We start from the raw sequence: 5079 nt of genomic DNA, 5'->3' as shown, positions 1-5079 counted from the left end.
CCAAGCAGTTGCCAAAGAAATGCCCTCCAACGTCAGAGCCTCCAAAATCGTACACTAAACAAATGTTCTTTGTAAGCCAGCCAGTCTCAGACATTCTGTTATAGTCCATTTTATTAAACAGACTCAGTCCCTAAAGTGACAGGTCATTGGAGTGGAGCACGTGTCTGAGTCTGGAACTCTGTCACTTCCATCTGTTAGGTCTTTGGCTAGTAAGTACCTCGGGCTCTCAGTCTTCGCCATCTATAACAGGAGGATAATACCATTAACCTAACTGAGTGGTTGAGTAACTTACTCACATTGCATTAGACACGTTCTAGACACACAGGAAACCGCAGTGTGGCTCCTCAGGGCATTTCTGTCGGGTGACTATGAAGCACATCATGCTCATTCCATTCTAAAGCCCTGCACAGTCCTCCGGAGGCAGAAGTCTGTGGATGCGACACTGGAAAAAAAAAACCAAACCCAAAAAACGTGAGCTTGAATCACAGTAGCATTCTTTGCAGCTTCCGGTTGCAGTAAATAAACTATAAATACATTTTTAGTATACACCATGCAATAATTGGGGCAGGCTTATCCGAAAAGGCATTTGTTAGTTATCTAAAATTTTGTTTTAACAAGGCATCTTGTATTTTGTCTGGCAGTCCTACTCCTGGACCATGCAGTCTTCAGTACAGTTATATAATATTTCCAACTCTAACACTCATAAAGATAATGTGAACAACAATCACAGAATAATTCTTATGTACCATACAGTTATGAAATAATCCTAGCTATGAGCAAATTTTGCTCTCCCTGCTCTGCAGATGACAATATAGAGAGAAAGTGATGGGGTGACTCAAGCTTGGTTCACACAGTTAACACATTTAAACAGGGCGCGAAGGCAGTCTGACTCAGGAGGTCTCGTTGGGCCATGCTGCTTTTATAAAACGCATGTTGGCTATGTCTTAACTTGCCTGAGATTTCCATATAGCTCAGTCTTATGGAAGAAAATTTGGAAAGACAGTTCAAGTGCAGAAAGAGACATTCTTTTAAAAGGCACATTAAAGAGAGCCCCAATATTTGAGCAACACTTATCAAAATTCTCTTTCCTTTTCTGCCATTTCATCCTTACCAAGCAATTCCTCAGAGATTTCCTCAATACATTCTGGAGGAAACAAACAAACAAACAAAAATCTCCTCACTCCCTAGCCTATGACTAATTTTTCCCCCTCTTCCCTCATTTTCTCTTTCTTAGGCTTTAGTATGAAGGTTATCTTGGCCCCTCTCTCCTAGAAGAGGCTATACTATTTAGAAGAAAGGAAGAGGAATTGGCTTGGAAATTTCAAAGTCCTCTTGGGCAAAGGCTGGGGGAGTGTCTAGCATTGATGCATCCTTCTCTGGTAATAGTGCTTTGCTCCTTCACACTGCACACTCATGAATGCCAGTTTCCTGCTGCCCTCCCTAGCACATGCCCATACCCCACCACTCTTATTTTGGGGTCTCTGCATGTTTCCCCACCAGGATTTTCGTCAGGATTTGACAGCCACTGAAAGTTCTTGAAACAGATGGGGAAATGAAGTCCGTGGATATTACCACCGATTACTGGGTTAGCTGATGAGAAAGCAAAAGGCGGTCCAGAGAGCATTGAGGACAAGTAGTCATAGAAACAGTGTGAGAATCCAGTACCACAAGCATCCCTATGGAGCATTTTCAGGCTTGGGTACACTGACTGCCATTGGCTTTCAGTTGCTGCTGGTTACAAGGAGGATCAAAGGACAGATATCTTAGGAATTTATTGGTAGCCAGTGGGCCAAAAACAATTTTGTAAGTACAACTTAATAAATAGCAAGGCTCAACCCTAAGGACATGAGCATGGGAGACCTAGCCCACCCCTCCTCTGCCACATAGGAGCATGGGCTGGAGAGAGATGCCCATCAATGCCTAGGGCAGGTGGGAGAGCTAGCCTTGTGGTCGTAAAAGGAGGAGAGCTGTCCCAGACCCCCACCAGCTGCAACACTCAGGAGAGCAGCCCCTGCACCTTGCCAGACCAGCACAATAGAGTCAAGCCTACAAGAACCGGTGTGGGTGAGCCAGCCCCAAATTGTGAGCATGGCAGAGCTGTCTTGTGACGGCATGGATAGGGGAGAGCTGCCTCCCCCATCAATGCCTGGGACAGGTGAGAGAGCTGGCCTTGTGGTCATAAGAGTGGAAGAGCGGTCCCAGACCCCCACCAGCTCCAACACTTGGGGAGCAGGCCTTGCATCTCACCAGGGCAGCACAACAGAGCCAACCCTATTTGTGCAAGTGTGGGTGAGCCAGCCCTGAAGATGTGAGCATGGGAGAGCTGCCCCCATTTCTTATCTCTCCTGTGGTGGCATAGGCAGGGGAAATAAGCCCTCCCCTGATATAGATACATATGATATAGATATGGTAGGATAAGAAGGGTGGATCATTGAATCTACTTTTAAAGAGCGACAGTTTACTTAAAATATTTTACATTGCTATGGGTTTTAGTTTATTGATACAAATTTAAAGTTAAGTTTGTTATACAGTATATATATTTTTACTTTAGTTTAGGGAATGTTTGTGCACCTCATTTAAATTGTAATGGATAATTAAGAAATGCAGATTAATAATTGGTCCTCCATGATAATCAAATAATAGTCATATTAGGTATGTTTTCTAGGTCAAGCAGAGATATATTTTAGATAGATAGGTCATCTTTAAACACTTTAAAGACGTACAGAATATGGCATTTAAAATGTTTTAGGAATTTGGAGGAGGTTTGTACCGCTGTGGAGTTGTTATGGGCCGGAGGAGAGCGCCAGGTAGCGGGTCTCTGGGCCGGGTACTTATTCGGCATCAGACTCAACGAAGCTGCAGCCACCGTCATACCAACTCCTGGTTGCACACGAGTGAACTCAGTGATGGCTATGACTGGGGCCACCTTAATCTTCAGTCAGTGAACAGAACAGAGCTCCCTTGAGGACTTCCTTGCAACTGCAGAACTTGCAGGGACTGAGTTCGTGGCTGAGAAGCTTAACATCAAGTTTGTACTCCCTGAGGCTAGAACTGGACTGCTGTCTTTTGAGGAGAGCCAGAGAATTAAGAAACTCCATGAAGAAAATAGACAGTTCTTGTGTATACCGAGGAGACCAAACTGGGACAGAAAAACGAGCCCCGAAGAACTGAAACAGGCAGAGAAAGATAACTTCCTAAAATGGAGACACCAGCTTGTCTGGCTAGAAGAGGAACAAAAGTTGGTATTGACTCCCTTTGAATGAAATTTGGACTTTTGGTGCCAGCTCTGGAGGGTCATTGAGAGAAGTGATATTGTGGTCCAGATAGTAGATGCTCGAAACCCACTCCTGTTTAGATGTGAGGATTTGGAATGTTATGTGAAGGAGACAGATGCTGCTAAGGAAAATGTCATTCTGATAAACAAAGCGGACCTGTGGACTGCTTTGAAAACGAAGGTGTGAAGGTTATTTTCTGGGCAGCTTTGGCAGAAACCGTTCACTCTAAGGACCAAGGCAACAGTGTTGCTGAAGAAGCCAGCAGAGCTGAGTCTGAAAACTCAAGTTTGGATGAGAATGAAACTCCACGCAGAGATTTGCTCAGAGATTTGCTCTCACTTAGTGAGGGGTCTGCAAGTGACGAAGACGACAGTGAGTATGAGGACTGTCAGGAGGAGGAGGGGAAGGACTGGCAGACGTGTTCGGAAGAAGACAGCAGCCCTGAGGAGGGGGACTGTGGTCAGGACTGGAAGGAACACTGTCCTGTCGATTCTGAGGCTCAAAACAGAACAATTCCAGAAAGCCAGCCCATGAACAATCGTAGCCTCCTGGTGTCCAAGCAGGAATTGCTGGAGCTCTTGAAGAAGTTCCACACTGGGAAGAAGGTGAAAGGTGGACAGCTAACTGTCAGGCTGGTGGGCTACCCTAACGTTGGTAAGAGCTCAACCATCAACATTATCATGAAATCATCACAAGAAAGTGTCTGTGTCTGCCACACCTGGCCACACCAAGCATTTCCAGACTCTGTATGAGGAGCTTGGCCTCTGCCTGTGTGACTGCCTGGGCCTGGTGATGCCATCCTTTGTGTCTACCAAAGCAGAGATGATTTGCAATGGGATCCTCCCGATTGACCAGATGAGAGATCACGTCCCCCCCCCCCCATCACTAGTTTGCCAGAATATCCCACGCCATGTTTTGGAAGCTACCTATGGTATTAACATTATAAAGCCTGGAGAAGATGAACACCCCTACCAACCCTCAACCTCAGAAGAGCTGTTGATGGCTTATGGATGCATGCGAGGATTCATGACGGCACATGGACAACCAGACCAGCCTTGCTCTGCATGTTACATCCTAAAGGACTATGTCAAAGGTAAACTACTGTACTGCCACCCTCCTCCTGGAAGAGATCCTGTGGCCTTCCAGAGTCAACATCAGCAACTCCTAGAGAACAAAACAAAAGCTGAAGAAATACAACTCCAGCCGGGCAGAAACCAAAAAGCCAAACAGATTGAAAATGGAGTCGATAAAGCCTTTTTCCATCAGGAGAACGTCAGAGCGCTGACCAAAGGGGTCCAGGCTGTGATGGGCTACAAGCCTGGGAGTGGCCTACTGAGTGCAGCTGCTGTGAGCGCTGAGAACCACGTGGCTGGGAAGCCCTGGAAAAAACATGGCAACCAAAATAAAAAAGAGAAAAGTCGTAGGCTCTACAGACACCTGGATATGTGAACTTGCTCAACCGAAGTGGCGTCTGCATCATGCAGGTGGACATGAACCAAAGCCACTGCTGCCTGTGGGACTTCCCAGACACGGGAACTGCGGAATGCACCCAGAAGTCTAAACAGCGTGGCAGCCTTTGGAAGCACCAACTGTGCCTATAATAGTTATTGTGGTGTCCCAGGAGTCTCCTTCTACAGAAGGTTGATGGATGTGTGTGTAAACATACATACGAATGCATATTAACTTTGTTTTTGAAAAGTAATTAAATTAATTGGCCACTAAAAAAAAAAAAAGAATTTGAACAATTCTGGACAGTGAGACACATCTGCTCCTGGCAGTACCAATTATTTCAAGGAGGAGATAG

At 45.6% G+C, this 5079-nt stretch overlaps 1 pseudogene; it reads left to right on the top strand.

Annotated features, from left to right (window-relative positions):
• The first annotated feature begins 2785 nt into the window (after positions 1 to 2785).
• Positions 2786 to 4866, top strand: LOC102927880 (large subunit GTPase 1 homolog pseudogene; annotated as a pseudogene).
• The last annotated feature ends 213 nt before the right edge of the window (positions 4867 to 5079 follow it).

This window comes from Peromyscus maniculatus, chromosome 3, assembly GCF_049852395.1.
Source record: "Peromyscus maniculatus bairdii isolate BWxNUB_F1_BW_parent chromosome 3, HU_Pman_BW_mat_3.1, whole genome shotgun sequence".
NCBI lineage: Eukaryota > Metazoa > Chordata > Mammalia > Rodentia > Cricetidae > Peromyscus > Peromyscus maniculatus.
The sequence above is the reverse complement of the archived record's forward strand: the minus strand, read 5'-3'. Positions and strand labels throughout refer to the sequence as shown.